The sequence below is a fragment of the Prunus persica genome, chromosome G1 (assembly GCF_000346465.2).
Source record: "Prunus persica cultivar Lovell chromosome G1, Prunus_persica_NCBIv2, whole genome shotgun sequence".
Taxonomy (NCBI): Eukaryota; Viridiplantae; Streptophyta; class Magnoliopsida; order Rosales; family Rosaceae; genus Prunus; species Prunus persica.
In genome coordinates this window covers 23,071,534-23,092,778 of record NC_034009.1, presented here as the reverse complement: position 1 = coordinate 23,092,778, position 21,245 = coordinate 23,071,534, and the positions used below count along the sequence as shown (strand labels likewise).

At 37.0% G+C, this 21,245-nt stretch overlaps 2 non-coding genes across 2 annotated transcripts; both read left to right on the top strand.

Moving 5' to 3' along the window:
• Positions 16,993–17,065, top strand: TRNAK-CUU. The gene has a single exon. It is a non-coding gene; the product is annotated as a tRNA-Lys (tRNA).
• Positions 17,177–17,249, top strand: TRNAK-CUU. Its single transcript has one exon. It is a non-coding gene; the product is annotated as a tRNA-Lys (tRNA).

The following is a 21,245-nucleotide window of genomic DNA, read 5'->3' as shown; positions in this document are numbered from 1 at the left end:
AGTATAGATAATAGTGCAGCACAAAAATTATACCTGAGAGCTTCTCGTGCTGATAACGTGTTATAAAAATAACCTGGAATATGTATGAATATTGAGCTGCACGTAAAGTAGATGAGACACAGTATTTAACGAGGTTCGGCTATGCCTACGTCCTCGGAGAGCAGCAGCAGTAACTTTTTCACTATATAAAATAATAGGGCTACAACTTTAGAGTTTACAATATGTGAGGCTCACTGAATTTTCTCTCTCTTTCCTCTTCTATCTTTCCTCCTCTCTTTCCTCTTCTCTTTTTCCTTTTCTTCTTTTCTCCGTTTTGTCTCTCTTCCCATTACAAGTGATATGCCTATTTATAGGCTAAGGTTTTGGCAAATACAGGGAAGGGAAAGTCCTGGAAGATGCAAGGAAACTTCCTCCATGCATGTGATACCAAAGCTGTGGACTCCACCTTCAAACTTTTACAACAATAATGATAATTTTACCGTTTAAATTAGAATAACGTCTTTAATCCACATCAATTTTTTTGTGTCTTATGTCACTTGGGTTGTTGTCGTTTATCTTTCGAACATATCTCTATATCTTTTGACCAAATTAATTGTTCTATCTCATTTATAATTTAAGATAACCCTTTGATTTAAAACTAATTTTCACCAATTAATAACCTTGGAGATATTACATCCCTCTATCGTGAGTGAGTTACATTTGAAAAAGAAAAAACAAGCATGCCCACATGATCTAATGTTTATAATGATCAAATAGCCACATTATATGTACACACCATACTAATATGCACACATTTAAATATTGCTTATTGCTATCATTATTTATTGACAGATATCACTACTACAAAAAGTGAAAAAGACGACCAGAAAACAACGACGATCTAAGTGAAAACCGTCGTGGTTTTTAAAAAGACGACGGTTCTAAAAACACCGTCGTGTAATACCACCTTAGACAACTAAAAAATGGAGATTCAAATGGCTGTTCAAAAACAACGACGTACCTAATTAAACAACCGATGTCTATTTGAAACAGATTTCCGCAGTGTAAAATCAAAGCTAACAAAGAACGGCAGAAGTTATGAATTGACCGACGTAGAAAGTAAAGACGACGATTTCAATAAAAGCCGCCGTTTTTACTCATAAAATAACACGACGAGGTTTTCGTATAAGACGCCGTATAATTACAAACAAATCCACGGCTTTAAAATATAAAATATCGCCGTATTAAATTAATGTACAACGACGGAAAATATAAATATATCGACGTCATTCTCGTATAGTTCTACGACGTTATCTTTAAATCGTACTATAAAATTTAACGTCGTATTTATTCATTTTATACTTCGTACCTTTAATTTAAACCGTCGTCTTAATAAGAATTTTTATTAACAATTTTTTTCTTTGATTTTCTTATCCTACGTCGGTAGATCTACTTAATGACAAGAATTGAAATAACCACGACGGTTTATATAGAAAACCGCCGACATAATCAGATTTTTCTGAGATCCCAAGGGTTACGAAATCTTACCAGATGAAACTCTGTTCCACATCATAATCTTAACAGATGACACAGTTTTGCAATCAGAGAGACAATTTTTTGGAAGTTGATGATGTGTGTGCGTTTGTGTATCTACAAATATTATACCTAACGTCGTTGCAAATTTGCAATCAGAGAGATAATTTTCAACGACGGTTATATTATACCTAACGACGTTTAAAAAACAAATCAACGTCGCTCAACAAATATATTACGTCGTCTTAGTCTTACTTAAGACGACGAAAAACGACGACAGTAATACAAAAACAGTTGTTTTTATATTCTTATTTTATTTAAATCTGTCATCCAAAAAAGAAACTTTACATATTCCAGAACATTAATTTCCTTCATTTTAAATTTTCTCCGGAAAAAAAACTCTATTTATAACGCACTGTAATTGAAAAATAAACTAAAAGGTCACGGGAAAAAAAATTCTATTAATAATTTAAAAATTCAAATCCACGTCGGTTATATTAAACCTAACGACGTTAAATGAAAAGATTCCACGTCGCAAAACAAATATTGCGTCGTGTTAGTTAAAAACGAGGCATAACAAAAAACCGTCGTTGTTTCAAACTGAATTAATTTAAAATTTCTTCGGGAAAGCAAAATCTATTTATAATTTCCTCGGGTTAGTAATATTGCGTCGTGTTAGTTTATAAATTCTAGAACATTAATTTCCCTCATTTTAAATTTCCTTGGGAAAGAAAAATCTATTTATCACGCTTTGTAATTGAAAACTAAAACTGAAAGAATTCGGGAAAAAAAACTCTATTTATAATTTAAAAATAAAATCCACGTCGGTTGTATTACACTTAACGACGTTTAACAAAATAATCTACGTCGGTAATTATAAATCTACCGCCATCTTACCTTAATATAGACGACGAGAAAAGACGACGGTAGAACAGAGAACCGCCGTTGTTTCAGTTTCTTTAACAGTTTGGTCATTTATCTTTCTGCGGGACTTGTATAGTTCAAAGCATTGACAATATCTTCATCATATCTCCCAGCAACTACTGATTCGATTGCTCATGCTTTAGAGGCCATCTGAAGCCATTTCTATTCTTTATCGCATTCTTGAAACCCATCTTCTTCTTCTGAAGCTCTACGGATAAAGGAAGAGGCTATCACAAATCTGACGGATCTTCTTAGCCAAGAAAATCAAGCAGAGGATCAGGCACATCTGATCTTCAGATTTTCCTGAGAAGCGAACTTTCCTTCGACAGCGAGTGGAGGCCAGGCTTGCATCTCTTTTGATGGAAAGCAAGGAGTATTCAGAAGCACTAAGTGTCCTATCAGGCTTGATCAAGGAAGTGAGAAGGCTAGTTGACAAGCTTCTTCTTGTGGACATAGATTTGATGCGAGTAAGCTCAATTTCTCTTTGAGAAAGACATCCAAATTATTGTCTTTGAGATGTGAGAGACAGTGTCTCTGAGAGAGGAAGAACTTGGAACCCTAAATGTAAACCGAAAATGAATGAAAGCGACAAATTTATAGAATAAATTTTTAAAACCAACGGCGGTCCTTACAAAAAAACCGCCGTTTAAATTGTAAAATCAACGTCAATATGACCGACGTATATTACAGAAATCCACGTCGGTACATTAATAAAAACGACGTGTTAAATAATCTACCATGACGCGAGTTATTACTTATGTACTTTAATTTTTGAGTTTACTACGATGGTACCTACAACTCTACTGTCATATTTATTTACCACATCCGAAGTTAAATGTACCGTCGTATTTTGTAATTTATACGTCGTAGTTATATGTAACCGCCGTATTATTTTTTTGAAATGGTTTTATATATAAGCAACTTTTCGTCTACCTGACTTACACATGCGCTGTTTCCAAACCCGATTAAAAATTTCAATCTCCCAGGGAAAACTTTTTGTCTTTTTTCCTTGTCAGAGCACTGTCAGAGTATCTCATCGTCTTCCTCTCGTCTTCTTCGTCGTCTCTGAACTTAAACATCGTCTTCCTCTTGCTTTCATTGCACGCAAAAGGTAAGCTTTCATTTTCACTATTTTGGTTGTTGTTTTGCATGCTCATACGTTTTTTGTTTGAAAAATCTTTTTACCTTTTGTCCAGCCAAAATCATTTTACTTCTTTCCAAGTTTGATAAAATATACAGACAAAGAGGGAAAGTTTCCAACTTTGAAGACAACTACCTCAACTAAATAAGACGACGGTAGCTTCTTATTTACGTGGTTATATGTAGACCACGACGGTTCGTTAGTCGTTCTAGCGTCGTCTGAAAATTGACAAAGTTGTTTTTAAAATTATAGTCTTTTTTTTATTTGCTTGTTTAATTGCAGGTTTGATTTCTCTGAACAATGGTTTTTATTTTTCCCTAATTTGATAAAATATAAAGAAAAAGAAAGTAGGGTTGGTATCTAATATAGACGACAGTATCTTATTGTTTTACGTCGTGTGAATGTTAATACCACGACGTCATATTAAAATACCGTCGTCTATATAAGATTCCAAAACTTTCTTTCTTGGCCTTGTATTTTATCAAATTAGAAAACAAAAACCATGGTTCAGAAAAATCAAATCTGCAATCAAACATTCACAGAGAAAGAAAGAAGGGTTTTGGATCCTTATATAGACGACGGTATATTACTATTGACGTCGTGTGAACATCAATACCACGACGTTATATAAATATTTCGTCGTTTATAGTTAATTATCACGTCGTCCGGTAAATATCGACGTAATAAGTTATTATTACGTCTTATTTTATATTATTTCGTCGTTGTTTAATTACCTTGGTTTTAAACATTTATTACGTCTGAGATTATTTCATTGCGTCGTTTAAAATCATATCATACGTCGTATTTTATTAATAACCGTCGTTTGTGTTCTTAATCTTTTCCTGAAATATTTTCACTTGCAGTTTTGTCTGTAAAAATGGTTTCTCAAGACCAAAGTAAGGACTCTGGCTCCAAGAAAAATGGAGGTAAGGAGCTTGGAATGGTAACTCCTCAAGAGAAGTCTTCGAAGAAGATGAAGTCTTCGAAGAAAATGAAGTTTGCTTCATCATCTGCTGAGACAGAACCAACCAGCACGACAACAATCTCTGATGATTCAAAGTCTGGTCGAGGTATGAGCACAATGCCTCGTATTGTGAAGAGAAAACTTCAGAAACTCAGGCCAATTGTTGAGTACAATAAAAGGGGGAAAGGAATTGGCCAAGCACATAGTGAGATGCAGTCCTACATTGGTGTGTTGGCACGCTCCAGAGTTCCACTTGTGGACATGAAATGGGCTCAAATCCCCAAGGATATAAAGGAGCAGATTTGGGAAGCAGTTGACATTGCTTTTGTGGTAGGTCAAGGGGGCAAGAAGTCTGTGTTAGCTTCTGCTGCCAAGAAATGGAAGGATTTCAAGTCTACACTAACGAGGCATTATATCCTTCCATACACCAATGACAGGGAGAGATTAGGCCAACCCCCTGAAACATATAAATTCATAGAGAAAGCACAATGGGATGCCTTTGTAGCTTCAAGGTTATCCAAAGATTTTGAGTCTGTGCATTCTCAACATGCACAGATTAGGGAGAAACTTGAGTACAATCATCGATTGTCTCGAAAAGGATATGCTGGTTTGGAGGATCAATTGGAGGAAACCATGCCTGGGGTAGAAATTGATCGATCTACCTTATGGAAGAGAGCTAGACAGGACAAACATGGTAACATCCCGGATCCAAAGGTGGCAGAGAAAGCAAAATTAATTGTAAGCCTACTCACTCTGTTTTAAATTTTTATTAAACTGTGAATAATTCTTATTACGTCTTATGTTATATTTTGCATCGTGTGAATGATATTACCACGTCGAAATTTTTAAAAAACGTCTTTAAAGGTCTAAATCAGGAATCACTACTCTGTTTTCTGTAATTATAGCATAAGATGTCGGTGGTTCATTTTCGCGTCGTTTGTATTAAATTACTACGTCGAAATGTTTTAAACAAGGTCGTTAAAGGTGTGAATATTGAATCATCCCTCTGTTATCTGTAAATAAAGCATAAGACGTCGGTAGTTTATTCATTTCGTCGTTTTAAAAAACTAACCACGTCGGTATAACTACCGTCGTGATAAATTATAATAACGTCGATTTATATGTTATTGCGTCGTCTGAAATTATATAATACGTCGTTTGTATATAAATAACCGTCGTGTGTTTTTTGTTCTTACTTTTTTATATATCTTTGTTTTAGGATGAATTGCAAAAACAAGTCTCGGAAGGCAAAGTCAGTGTATCTGGCAGCAATGATGTGCTGACCATGGCTTTGGGCCCCGAGCATCCAGGCAGAGTGAGAGGTGTAGGTGCTGGGATTTCCCCAAGGCAATATTTCAATTTACCCAAACCACAGAGGATGAGCTTTGACGACCGTTTAAAGGACAGTTTAAGAGTTCTCCTTCAAGAAGAGAATAAAAAGATGGAAGCTAAGGCAAGGGAAGAGGCTTTAAGGATGAAGGCTAGAACCAAACAATTGGTAGAGGCTGAGAGGGAGCATTTCCTGAGTCAGCTTTCCCAATTAATTCCCAATTTTGATCCAAGCATGCTTAAACCAAGAATTAGCCAAAGTCCCAAAAATCCAATGTCTGACAAAGCAAGCTGCTCTGGAGGTGATATGAGATCCCTACATTTTGAGGATGATACTGCCAAAAATGGGAAACATCAGGAAGAAAAGGTAACATATCTGAACTTTGAATTCTCTGTTTTTTTAAAAACTATTAGACGTCGTTATTAATACCGTCATTTGAAATACATACCACGACGATTTTAAAAATAAACCGTCGTTTGTATTTCAATACCACGTCGTATTTAGTTTACTTGTTTTACACGCCATTAAACGTCGTTATTTTTAAAACTTTGTGGTTTTTAGACGACGGTGTTAGTCATTCCCGACGTAATATATAAATCCCACGACGTTTACTATTTACCATCGTTTAATAATTTAAGACGTCCATAATTCTTACATACTGTCTTGTGTTTTGTCTTACCACGACGTTTGAATTTAATTTTTTTACTTTCTCTACATTCTTTATTACTTAAAACAAAAAAATGAAGGAAATCAAGATGAAGAGAAGAATGAAGAAAAAAAAAGATGAAGAGAAGGAAGAAGAAAAAAAAGATGAAGAGAAGAAAGAAGAAAAACAAGATGAAAAGGAGAAAGAAGATGAAGAAAAGCATGACGACCAGGTATGTTCACATAACTTTGCCTTTTTTATTTGTTTTTCAAAATTTCAGACGTCGATATTTTTCTTTAAACCGTCGTTTGTTTACAACTTAGACGGCGGAATTTTTTTCTAAGACGTAATAAATTATTCACCACGACGGTTTTTTTTCCGTCGTTTAAATTCTTTTCAGATGACGTTTTATTCCTTAAACCGTCGTTTTTATTGAATTACCACGTCATTTTTTTTATTTCTTTAAACATGTTATTAAAGTTGTTGATTATTCAAATATGGAGGCGCCATCTTCTTTAAAAACCCTTTGTCGTTATGTGGAAACGACACTCGTGCCTCAGGATAAGACCCTGAACTTTACAATTGATAAGGAGGTGTTTGGTCTAGAACGCGATACCTTCGTCCTGCCGAAAGATATTACACAATTTGCAGGCATGGAAGAAATAGGAGCTACTGTGGTTGCTGTATATATGAGGTTTGTCATTCTAAAATAATACGTCGTTGGTTTATTTATTGCGTCGACTTAACTAACTAACCACGTCGTTAGTATGTACCGTCGTGATAAATATATTATAACGTCGTTGTCTATTTCAGTACGTCGTGTGAAATTTTATAATACGTCGTTTTGTTATATATAACCGTCGTGTGTTTTTTTGTGCTGACTTGTTTATATTATTTTATATATTTAGGTACTTACATGATCTTTTGAAACAAGCAAATATGTGCAGCATGGTTGGCTTTATCGACCTTGCTACAGTTAGTGCCAACTCTGGGATAATAGCTGACAGATCACGATTGGTAGCAGCTCGACTTCAGAAGACTGATGGTGAACAGATTTTCATGATGCCTTACCATCCAGGGTTAGTCTCCTTAATAGGATTTTGTTTTTATGATTTTCAATAAATGACAGCGTATAAACTAACCACGTCGGTGTTTTATTTTATTGAGTCGTTTGAAACTACTAACCACGTCGGTAGTTATTTATCGTCGTGATAAATATATAATTTCGTCGATTGCTACTTTATTTCGTCGTGTGAAATATTATAATACGTCGTTTTTGTAAATAACCGTCGTTTTTATATTAATTTTGTGCAGCCGTCATTGGATCTTGCTGATTGTGAGAGCAAAGAGGGAAACCGTCTATTTTCTGGATCCTCTGCCCGGAAATCGTGTGGTCGATGAAGAGGCCAAAAATATCGTGAACAGTGCTATAAAAATATATAATTCTCACATAGCCAGATCAGGCCGTAAAGCAGTAATTTAGAAAACTCTGTCAGGCACACCAAAGCAACCCAGCAGTGTCGAATGCGGGTATTATGTGATGCGCTTCATGAGGGACATCATCATGGATCCTTCCTTGGCGTTTGAGAAGAAGGTAAGAAGAAATTACCTTCATACATTTTACGTCGTTTTTTGTATTATCAACGACGGTCATGTAAAATTACCGTCGTTGAATAGATATACTACGTCGGTTATGAAAAATATCGTCGTCTGTGATTGAATTTCTTTTTATTTATAAACCCTAATAGTCATTGTTTATGCAGTATGCCAAGGGAAAACAGGAAGCGCCATACCCCCAAGAAGCAATTGATGAAGTCCGGAATGAATGGGCAGAGTTTGTTTGCCTTCACATGGAATAGGGGAATTATTGAACACTTGATATTTATGTATAATATACAAATTTTTATATAATGTAAAAATTTGTTGAGGTTTTCTTAAATTAAAAAAAAAACAAACATACAAATTGCGTAACCGACGTGTAATACTTTTCCAACGACCTAATAAAGTCAAAAACTGTCGTTTTTTGTTGTTTCGTTTTAAACAAATCCGACGTAAAAGGATATTTAGACGACGTTCTTTGAACAATTGAGTTGTTTATGGTTTACAACGTCTTCAAATTTCTTAAGGGTTCAGGGTAGTACTTTGTAACAACAGCGGTTAAGTCGTGGAATATATATTTTACGTCGGATAGTTAAATATCCGCCATGGTTTCTCATTTAAACGACGTCATTTTAACAACTTAGTCGTCTATTACAATTTACAATGTCTACAATTTATTAACACCGACGTGGTTTGTTGTTGTGATAATAATATTTTATTATTTTTATATCAAAATATTCAAAATAAATTTAAAATAAATCAGAAAAATGCAAAGTCAACTCCTGTAAAGTCATTGATATATTTTCTTCCCCCTAAACCTTGAAAAAATTCATTTTGAATAACAAAAATTTAAAATGACCATCCAAAATAAAATTGTTTTGATGAGTCATAAAATCACTTCTAGTTTTATGGTTTAGGGTTTAGAGTCTAGGGTTTAGATATTAGGGTTGTTATTTATTGGGGTTTATTTTTAAAGTATAATTTTTGGGTAGTCTATGGTATATATTAGGCTGTAAAACCATAAACTCTTTTATAAACTTAAAATTTTAAATTATATAATTTAGTTTTAAGGGTTTAGGGTATTAATTTTTAACGACGGTGGTTGAGTCGTGGAATATATATGTTACGTCGTGCAGTAAAATATCCGACATGGTTTATATTTTAAACGACGTCATTTTAATATGTAAGTCGTCTATTATAATTTACAACGTCTTCAATTTCTTAACCCCGCCGTGGTTTTTCAGTCGTCTTTATATCAAAATATTCAAAATAAATTTAAAATTAATCCGAAAAATGAAGCGTCAAAATAAACGGCGTTACGTTCAGTGTTTCCGTCGTGGAATATTACATTTACGTCGGTTCTTGTAGAACTTTCGCCATGGTTTTTCTTTCGACGTTTTAAAGAGCGCGCTCTCTAAAAATTTTCGCGCGACCTAAATTTTTTTAAATTTTCGCGCGACCTAAATTTTCGCACGACGTTTTAAAGAGCGCGCTCTCTAACCCTGAACCCTAAAATTTTCAGATTTCGCGCAACATAACATTTCGCTCTCTCACTTCTGCTCTAATTAAAAGTTGCACTCTCCAGGCTCCATCGAATCTGTGAGCTCATCCAACCTATAAGTACAAACCCTATCTTCCCCTTGTAAATTCATTGAATGATATTATGTCGAATCTGTGAGCGTAGTTGATCAAGACCTGTTGAATCAAGCACATCTATATGTCTTGGAGAATATGGAGGAAGTCCTACCTTATATCGAGTACGTATGAGTTTTATTCTTTAAGTTTCCATTTTAAATTATTTCTTATGTTTATCTTATATATTTGGGACCGTAATGCTTGAATTTTTTGTGTCATGTAGGCAACATATGATCCACATCAAGACTGCTTATCCAAAATTTAGAAAGAGAACAAAGTGGCTGCAGGATAAGCACAATAGCACTTTCATTCAATGGCTACGCTTCAAGGTATATGTTGTTGAATAACATATTTCTCTTTTAATTTTCTTCTTATTTCTATGTTAGATTGAATTAAGATATGATTAATTTGCAGGTTCAAAGTGAACTTGAGGAAGACAATCATGGCGTATCAGAAAATTTAAGATGGCTAGCAGCTGATCCAAACATGGCAATGCCATTATATAGGAGCTATCTTATTAAAGGTATTAAATTCAATATCAAGGCACAAGATGATGTGCGGACAACTCAAAATAGTGGAGTTTATTTACTTGCACATACCATGCAAGTTGCTAGTGCCAAGGATAATTGAGTGTGAGCCATTTAGTAGAGGGATGCCAAATGTTGACACATTTGATGAACTGGTGGGTGAGTTAGGTGGTCAAAATATTCGAGATGGGTGTGAAGATATATGGATTGAATGATGCTTATGTAATTGGCAGTGTATGACATTAATTTTGTAATATATTGTAATGTGATTTCTTCACTTTCATTATACAGGTTTTGGCCACAAAACAATCAGTGCAAAAAATACTGGTTCCAGATTACATCATTATATTCTGCATAAAAAACGACGTCTGTTCAAATAAAACACGACGTTATTGTGAACCAGTTATTCAGCATATTTACCGACGTCTTAAAGCAACGTAACAATGAAGAACCACGACGCTATTGTGAAGCAATTATTCAGGATATCACGTCGGGGAAGGATTAAGAACCGCCATGTAATTCAAAATAACACGACTCCAATCCCATAATACCGACGTCTAAAAAATGAGATATATAATCTGAACGTTAAAAAATACGACGTCATCATACATTTTCCACGTCGCAAGTTCTTTTATAAACGAAGAGGAACGAAATGAATTCCGACGGTAATTCATTATAACCGCCGTCTAATATCAATTAAATGACGTTATTTGAAATACGGCTCTCATCATAATCAACGCCGTCTATATGTTCTGTAATACGGCTCTCATTTATTTGGAACCGACGTTGTTTAGAAGTTCAACGTCGTCTATATTAATAAGTGCGTCGTGAGTAATGAATACATATAAATACAACGTCAACTATATAAATACATACGTCATAAATAATGACACTGACAACTATTTCCACGTCATCTTTTTTAGAAAAATCGAAGTGGAAAATTTATTTCACGACGGTTGTTTGTAAATAAGAGACGTAGTAGATTTCAATAACGTCGTCTTCTCATGTATTTAAAGACGTCATATTTTTTCTTGGCGTGAAAATTATATTTAACGGCGTAGTGTTTTAGTTGTCGTCGTTGTATGTCTATCTTGCGGCCTTGTTCTTTTAATATGTGTCATATTTTTCCTTTTTAACGACGGTGATTTGTTTGAGTTGGTCGTTTATTCTCATCCTCGACTATTTTTTAGAACTTTAGCAGACTAAACACGTCTGTTTTTATTTGTTTTATACGTTGTTTTATTTAACAACGTCTAATATTTATCGTCGTTGTTTGTTTCTGAAAATAGGACGTATAAATTTTGTAATACGACTCTCATATATTTGTAACCGACGTTGTTTCGTTGTTCAACGTCTACTCTATAAATACATACGTCGTAAATAATGACACTGACAACTATTTCCACGTCATCTTTTATAGAAAAATCGAAGTGGAAAATTTATTTTACGACGGCTGTTTTTATATAGGCGACGTAGTAGGTATCAATAACGTCGTCTTCTAATGTATTTAAAGACGTCATATTTTTTATTGTCGTGAAAATGATATTTAACGGCGTCTTATTTTAATTTTCATCGTTATATGTCTATCTTGCGGCCTTGTTCTGTTAATATGTGTCTTATTTTTCCTTTTTAACGACCGTTTTTTTAGAGAGTTGGTCGTCTATTCTCATACTCGACTGCTTTTTTAGATCTTTTTGCAGTACAAAGACGTCGTTTTGTATTTGTTGATGACGTTGTATATTTTAACAACGACGGTGATTTAGCGTCGTGGTTTATGAGGGAAAAGATGACGGTGGATTCCACGACCATTGAAAAACCGAATACACGACGGTGATTTACCGTCGTCTTTTTGCTTTTTTGTAGTAGTGTATGTGCGTATTGATTTCAGATATTCAATCCGGAGCTGATTGGATTATTATTTGAGAAAAAATTACAAAATAGTGATGTAAGCTCAACTGGACGCATTGTTATACCAAAGGTTTGAGCACTTCACTAGTCTAAGTTAACTAATTGGATGGCTTAATGATTTCATGTCATCAGAAACAATGTCATATATATACATATGAGACACAATATATATATATACATAAAAGTTTATGAACAGAACCAATGTGTATCGAGCCTTTCTAATTTCCTAGCATTCAGTTTCAGTGCTGCTGAATACATATATAATACCAACTTATATATGAACATATTGCTTCAGAGAGAAGCAGAAGTCCATTTTCCTGTCCTGGAAGGAAGAGATGGACTCTGGATGCATTTGGACGACATGGACTTTATGCATGTTTGGACTTTCAAGTTCAGGTTCCCATTAAGCCAAGTCCTTTTTTTTTTCTTTTTTTTGCTTTGATTTAAATAACAAACTATATATAATATGTGATCTTTTTCACAGGTATTGGGCCAACAACACCAGCCGAATGTACTTACTTGATAATACGAGTGAGCCCAATCTCCAACTTAACTGCATCATTTCACGTCTTTAAATTTAAGAATTATGTTCTGATTTTTTTCCTATTAAGAGAGGCGATAATGTATTAAACTCACACACACTACACGAATGCTAGAATTCGAACTTAAACCTTTTCTGAGAGATCGATCGCTCTAAACCACTACACTAATAGATCCTTTGCAGAATTATGTTCTGATTAATTAACTATCATTTTTCAGGGAGCTTAATTGAGATACATAACCTAGGAGTGGGGGATTCCCTTTTTCTGTTTAAAGATGATTGGCGCAGGTCATATGTAAGTGTTTACATATACACCACAGCTTAGTAACTAATTATAAATTAAATTCTTGATAATTAGTTTTAACTTTTCTCCAGGTTCTCCGAGCTAAAAGGGACGCTATGCGAGAAATAACTTATCCAATCACGCAGACCACCCTTATCTTGAACCCAAGACCACCTTTTGATCATTCGCAGGTCGTCTTCGGTGTTATGGATGCAAACTCAAGTAATTTGTTGGATGCCATCGGAGCAGTTGAGATGTCTGATGTGCCAACTGTGGTAGATCGTCTTCAAACAACAGAGATGGAGGAGGACAACGTTAATGTGAACATGGATATGGCGGATGCAATGAGTTTTCCAACTTTCGGTCATCAAACAACAGAGGCTGATGAGAACATTGACGTTGATGCAATAGCGTTTCCATCTTTGGATGAGGATATTGATCGGTTTTTTATTCGGCCACCGCTCTGTTCCAGTGATTTCGGCACCCATTATACTTACGACCACCCGGTCGACGAGTTTTTCAGTGTCGGAGTGGAACAGATGGAGCCATTCTATGGACATCCTGGAAGATCGCCAAGTATTGAGTTTGAGTCCATTAATTTCTCTATCTTCGACTGAAACTCTCATGTAATCTCGTATGAATCAAGACTAGGTTATGTTATATTGTCACTTTGTAGTTTTTTCTTTTCATTTGGTTATATGTTGTTGGAATGTATATGTTATGGAGTTACAATAGTTAATCCTACTAATGATAGGAAATGGTTAGTTGTCCGTTACATTGTTATTAGGCCATAACTCCATATTTATATTTGTGATAATGACTTGTTGTAAGATCTCATATCAACCAACGGAGAGGAGGTGATGTGTCTTATATGTGCACACCCGCATCCATCTAGTACGACGCCCTTTGGGAGCTCACTGGCTTCGGAGTCGTAGAAACTCCGAAGTTAAGCAAGTTGGGGGCCAGAGCAATCCCAAGATGGGTGACCCACTGGGAAGTTGCTCGTGAGCTCCCAGAAACAAAAACCGTGCGGGCAGAGAGGGGGGCCCAAAGCGGACAATATCGTGCTACAACGGAGCTGATCCCGGGATGTGACAATTTGGTATCAGAGCTACTCTGCCGTGTGGTGCGAGTGTGCCGACGGGGACGTCGGGCCCTTAAGGGGGGTGGATTGTAAGATCTCATATCAACCAACGGAGAGGAGGTGATGTGCCTTATATGTGCACACCCGCATCCATCTAGCACGAGGCCTTTTGGGAGCTCATTGACTTCGGAGTCGTAGGAACTCCGAAGTTAAGCCAGTTGGGGGCCAGAGCAATCCCAGGATGGGTGACCCACTGGGAAGTTGCTCGTGAGCTCCCAGAAATAAAAACCGTGTGGGCAGAGAGGGGGCCCAAAGCGGACAATATCGTGCTACGGCGGAGCCGATCCTGAGATGTGACACTTGTTGTAATTGTATATTATTCTCCACGGACTTTATATATATTGTATAATGATCATATGAATAATATAATGAAAAATCAGTTTCTTCATGGTATTAGAGCTAATGGTTAACGCCGACTAGCGATCCTCTAGTTGCCAACATTGAGAGTCGTTAGCGCTCCTCACTCCTCACCCATAAAGGTGTTTGTTTGTATAGTGTTTTTTCCTCTCTTATTCTCAAAGATGAATATGTTTTTTTCTTTCCACCTTAGCTGTAGCCGCACCTTTATTTTACCACTACAACCCTTTCTTATGTTAGCTCATTATTTTTGTGTCTCCGCCGCATCGTCTTCATTATGAACCTTCTCCTCCATCGAGCTCTCTTGTGGCAACCCATGGCAGCTCCATTTATCTCCCTTGGCCATGATGGCCAGATTTCTGTTTCCTCTGCTAGCCTTGTTACTTCTCACCGAGTCTTCTCCTCGCCGGCTTTTATCCCTCTCATGTCATGCTATCCTGCCGTTGTTGTTCTCTTACACAGCCATTGCCTGTCCCTCTTTTGGCTCGCTAGCCCCTTGTTATCCATCAATGTTGGGCCACTTCTCTCTGTTGAAACCGAGCAAAAAAAAAAAAAAAACTTTTCCTTTCCCTCAAAGATCACACCTCTCTATCGTTGGTTTCTCCACTTCTTTGTCTCTCTCGCCGAGCTGTCTCTCTTCCCTCCACGAGCCTTATCCTAGTCTGCAATCTTGGGTTCTCTCTCTCATATATTTCTGATGGTTTCTTTATCGTGGTTTCCATACTTTCCCCTTATTTTTTGATGCTGCTTGTCATCGCTCATCAAGCCGTCTCTCTTTCCTCCGTGAGCCTCGTCAACGCTCGCCGAGCCTTCTCTGCTGTGCTACACAGCCGATGTTCCCTTTGTACAGCCCCTGTTTCTTCCTCTGTGTTGCTGACTTGGTATCAGCCACTCAAGCTCTATCACTGTGTTGCTGCCTTGGTATTGGCCTCTCACGCTCTATCTATGCTCAACCTGTGTTCTCCTCCCCTCTTAAGCCTAATCTCTTTCTTTGATTTTACTGTTGGTCTCTATCTTCTTCAATGCTCTCTTGCGTTGCCTTTCTTCTTCTCTGTTACTCGGGTATTGTCTTCTTTTCTTTATAATTCTTTTATGTTACTTGGGCATTCTCTTCTCTTCTTTTCAATTGTGTTTTCTCTCTCCCTATCATGGGTTGTCTCTGGAATCTTGAGTTTCCTTTCCTCTTCATGGATTGTCTCTTGCATCTTGTTCTCTCTCCCTCTCTTGACTACTTTCTCTGTCTCACTTGGTTTCCTCCTTTATTTCTTATTATTGTTTTTTGGGTCAATCATCCTTCTATATTTTAATCTATATGGGCCTCTATCCTCTTGTGATAATATTCTTTATTACTTCTATGTACCCCCGTAGTTTTCTTCCCCATACCTTATTGTTTCTATGGTGCCTTGAAATTCAAACTTACTCATGCTCTCGTTTTCTTTTCTCTATGTCCCAGGTTGGTTTCACCTTCTATCCTCTACTATTGTACTGCATCCTCTCTTAACCCCTTTATTCTCTTCAAATATTCCTTCTTTTCTCTCTGCACGCATCCCTTTCTGCTTTCCATGTGATGAATTTTCTTTTGTTTCCATTCCTCATCTTTATTATTTTTATAAATAAAAAAAATGCACTTGTCTGAATTATTTTTCTTTCTCATTCTTCTTTACAACATTGTCTATTTCTCTTTATCCTACCTAGAGGGTGATTCCTAGGTAGCATTATGTTTCTCAGGTGCATAGAGTTGTTTCCTAGGTACATTTGATTTGTATGTCAGCCCATCATTTTATTCCTTCCTTCCATGAGCCCATGCTCTCCTTCACTTGCTGCCTTTCAATGGGTGTTATGTTTACTTTGTTTCTCTCATGCCGCTATTGCAACTCTGGAGATTGGAGTTCTTCTTTTTTGTTTCCCTTACTAGACTACTACAGACGACTGCTACTGCCATCTCCATCACCATACAGTTCTTCATTCAAATCTTGCTATGCTGTGCGCGCTCGATTTGCGAGGGAGTGTTATGGAGTTACAATAGTATTTCAGTTACAATAGTTAATCCTACTAATGATAGGAAATGATCAGTTGTCAGTTACGTTGTTATTAGGCCATAACTCCATATTTATATTTGTGATAATGACTTGTTGTAATTGTAGATTATTCTCTACAGACTTTATATATATATATATATATATTGTATAATGATCATATTAATAATATAATGGAAAATCAGTTTCTTCAGTATATGTGTGATCAATAATTTATCTTTTTTTTGTTTTATATAAAGTGGGGTCGAATTGTAAGTAAACTAGCTTGTCTAGCTCAGTTGGTAGAGCGCAAGGTCTTAACCTTGTGGTCGTGGGTTCGAGCCCCACGGTGGGCGAAATTAGGTTTGTTCTTGTTTTAAATTATGGCTACTCTTTTTTTGGCCAAAGTTGTGATTTCTTTGGGTTTCCGTGGTTTTGTTGGCTCAATTGAGAAGACAAGCACTGTGCCCGTCTAGCTCAGTTGGTAGAGCGCAAGGCTCTTAACCTTGTGGTCGTGGGTTCGAGCCCCACGGTGGGCGAAATTACGTTTTTTTTTTGTTTTAAATTCTGGCTACTCTTTTTTGGGCAGGAATTGTGATTTCTTTGGGTTTCGATGGTTTTGTTGGCTCAATTGAGAAGACAAGCACTGTGCCCGTCTAGCTCAGTTGGTAGAGCGCAAGGCTCTTAACCTTGTGGTCGTGGGTTCGAGCCCCACGGTGGGCGAAATTACGTTTGTTCCTGTTTTAAATTCTGGCTACTCTTTTTTGGGTCGGAGTTGTGATTTCTGTGGGTTTTGACCCTTTTATTGACTCAATTGACAGAACCCATTTGTACCCTACAACCCAATCCGTGTGGTGAATTATCATTTCAATTCTTGGGTCACTTTGAAAGCTCCATGAGTTGAAGATTTGCAAACATTTTACAAAAGTATGGAAAATTACTGAGCTCATTGCTTAACCAGTCACCATCTAATTACTTACCATATCTGCTGGCAACAAATTGGTCAGTGTCTCAGTGAAAGGTCCACAATACAACAACAGATGAACCTTTGGTCATTGACGTCAAACTTTTAGAGTTTCTGTCTCATGACACGTAGCTGGTGAGGTAGTAAAGAAACACACATGATACATGCACTTCCGCCATATGACAACAATGACATATCAATGTTGTCACTGGAAAGTGGTTGATTCATTTTAAGAAAATAATAATAACAATAATAACTTGCAATCGATATCTCAATTTCAAAATGCAGAAAGTCAAGGGAAAACCAACATTCTCTACAATGCAGGCTAATTAATGACAATATGAAAAAAGGGGCAGGTGATGCTCCTCGTTAATTTTCAGCGGAATGGACAGAGGACACTGGCCAAGTTTAATGCAGTTGCTTTTCCTCTATTTTCTTTCTTTTTCCTGGTTGCCTGCAATGAAAAAGACGCAGAAAATGACATAAGAAAGGACCGTTTTCCTAATTTGATAGAAGCTTAGAAGGTGCACGAGTGGTCTAATCTAGCAGGATGCTTTCCAACGTCCTCAAAGCTTCCACCATCCTGAAAATGTTTATCAAATTAGGAGATCAAATCACTCAGTATTTTATTTTTTATTATTAACTCCAGTCTTTGTTTGCATGAACTTTCCTCATCAAATTATTAAGTGTTACTACTACCTGAACCTGAGGGATTAAGCTGGCTTTCTGATCCTCTGTGAGTAATAAGGAAGCGAAAGTACACGGCGTTGGTGCAGCGTCTGCCAAAGACCGGAACGGGACGGAGCTAGGAGGCTCCAAGCAACATAGTCTCTAGGGGATTTATGTTTATGTTGTTGGAATTAGTACAGTTAAAAGGAGATTATAAATGTAGTTATGTTAAGCTTCCATGAAGCTACCTGATCTGAAGCACATGGATTTGTACTTGGGTTCAGCTCACAGTCATCATATAGCATGGCATCCACAAAAGCAAGCTCTGCTGCAAGGCACTGAGCAAGGAAATAGGCTGTGGTTACTTACTGGATCATAATAATAACAAAGCAAGCTGCTCCTAATTCTGTTTTCTTAATTAATGTTGGTACTAAGTAAAATTAGTAATGTATTACCTCAACTTGATTCTGTAGTAATTGAACATATTTGATGATCTCATCCAGTGCATGAGCCTTGCCATTTATCTATAATCATGATGTAAAGCAAAAGATTTAAACTAAGATCAGCTGGTAAACTCTGATTTTCTCTGAGAAAAAGTCATAAACAAGAACCAATGACTTAAATAATTTATCAGTACCTGATCACAACCAGGAACAAGAGACTGCAAAAGTTTCATTCTCACATTGATTTTCTCTCTTCTTGCCTGGAAACAACCATTTGAGAATTGTATCAATTTTCTGTTCTTTTTAAGAGAAACATAGGACATGGATGAAAGGACTTGCAATTGCAAATACCCTTTCAGCAAGGCTGTGACTGTCAGTTGCTTCACCCCTTCGTGCTTTCACACGGACGCCATTTCTTTGGACCCTTTCAGCAAAAGCAGCAGCAACTTTGCTCTGTTTCTTTGCTTCACTCCCATTCTGCTTCCTTTGTTTCTTCCCTTTGCGCTCTCCTTCTTCCTAACCAAGATTAACCGACACAAAAAAACAAGCAAATAAAGCCACCCAAATAGTGACCCAGTTCATCAAATGCAACATAAAATGCATGTAATGTGAGGTACCTCAGAAACCATTTTCTTCCTCTTTTTCTCCACTTGGGTTTTTTGGAACAGCCTCAATCAATCCTGATCACCACCCCACCACCACATATATGTTTGAACTTTCAAGTTTCAAGATTTTCAACGATGAAGGATGATGAGTCTCTTCTGTACTGTGAAAGTGACCATTCCAATTTCCACAAGAGCTACTTTTAAGAAGCTCTGTTTATTAATTAATAAGGTTTCATGCATTTGGGCATGCAGGGGAATCTCCTGAAATGTTTTCTCCCATCTGAGATATATAATTGGAGAGAAATAGGCGGTGATATAGATGGTTGCTTTATTTCCCAAAATAAGCTAGACAAATTCTTGGCTGTTGGCGCACGAAAGACGAACCAAGAGCATCAGGGGAGGAGATATTGGCAAAAGGCGAAGAAAAGGCTGCCATTGAGTACTTTGGGTTTGAATTGTAAAGTAGATGGGTCTGGTTCTTCATGATGGATGCATTGGCTGGAGCTAGAGTGGGCCTTGTTTAAGGATCAGAGAGAGAAAGTCTGAAAGAGAGAGGAGCTCATCATGTAAAATCTTGGTTCTTGTTCATGGCTCTGTCCAAACTCCAACAATAAGCTTATTTCTTTCTCCGTCACTTTCAGTTTTTTTTCTTTTTCGGTTGTCTTTTTTTCTTGGATTGAGATGGTACTACTTATTTCCAACTCATGACTCCAATAGCCCATTGGATTAAGTCATCAGCCCAATAAAATAGACCCCATTTGTTTATTTCTTAACTATGGCTACATTTCTAAAACATTTCTACCAGAGAAGTTCTATATGCTCTCGAGGTTGACTCACGGGCCTTTTGAAAACTCCATAAGTTCATTGCTTTCTTTGATAAAGCGATATTTTAAGCTACTCTAATATACGAAGAGAGGATCAAACTTAAGTACGAGACAGTGAGCGAGTATACTTTATTAATCAATTGACCTAATCCACATATGCATCACTATTAGTTGGTGTGGTTTAGTCCATTTATCTTTTCCATTTTGTCCTTGAAATTGAAATTCTTGGCAAGGCTTTGTTTGCCCCCCATTCGGATTTGCTACACCAATTGTGTTCAATGCTGTAAATGTTGTAAAATAATTATAGTGGAGCCCACCTAGGAGATGCTTGCCTATAAGTAAGGCATCCCCCCTACTTGTAATATACACAATCAGTAGAGATACAGAAACATTCAATAAGAGAACAAAACATTCTCTTCATTCTCTCTCTCAATTCCCTCTCTAAATTCTCCAGTTTTATAACACGTTATCAGCACGATTTCTCTATTCAGAGCCTCAACGCTCTCTCTCTTTCTCTCCGCAAAACTCAGCAACCCCACTGCTGTGATCAGTTCTTAGCTATGCAAAGCTTTTGCAGCTCTTCTTCTTACAATTATTACCCTCTGGAGGTCTCTGGAGTTAACACTTTCCATGACTAAGAGAGAGAGAGAGAGAGATGGAGGTCTCTTTTTGTGTTGAAACTCCTTTCTTCTCTGGCTGCCACCGGTCCCCAACCACACCCAATTCCTACCCAGTAGCTGCCGACCATGTTTGACTACTCGATGCCGTTGATGGAGCTGGACCTGTAGCTGGCGCTCGTAGAGTTCGCTGTTCCGGTGATTCAGGCTCTGGGCTCCGTCCTCTCATTCTTGGGCATTCTTTTCCTTCTAATTTAGGCAGAGAAAGGGTATGGCTACTCTAAGTTTGAGAGGCATGCGAAGAACATGCTTATTGCTGGCCCTGTTTTGTGGTTGCTGGGTCTGAATGACACAGAGAATGATGGAGCATGTGGTGGAGATGCGAGGTACCTAACTTTTGCCTACTTAACCAGCAATTCACACCTTTCTTTCTAACAAAAACGTGAAAGTTGCTCTTGTTATAAAATAACCTGGAATATATGCGGATATTGAGCTACACGTAGAATAGATAAGACACAGCTTTTAACGAGGTTCGGCTATGCCTACGTCCTCGGAGAGCAGCAGCAGTAACCTTTCACTATAAAAATAATATGGTTA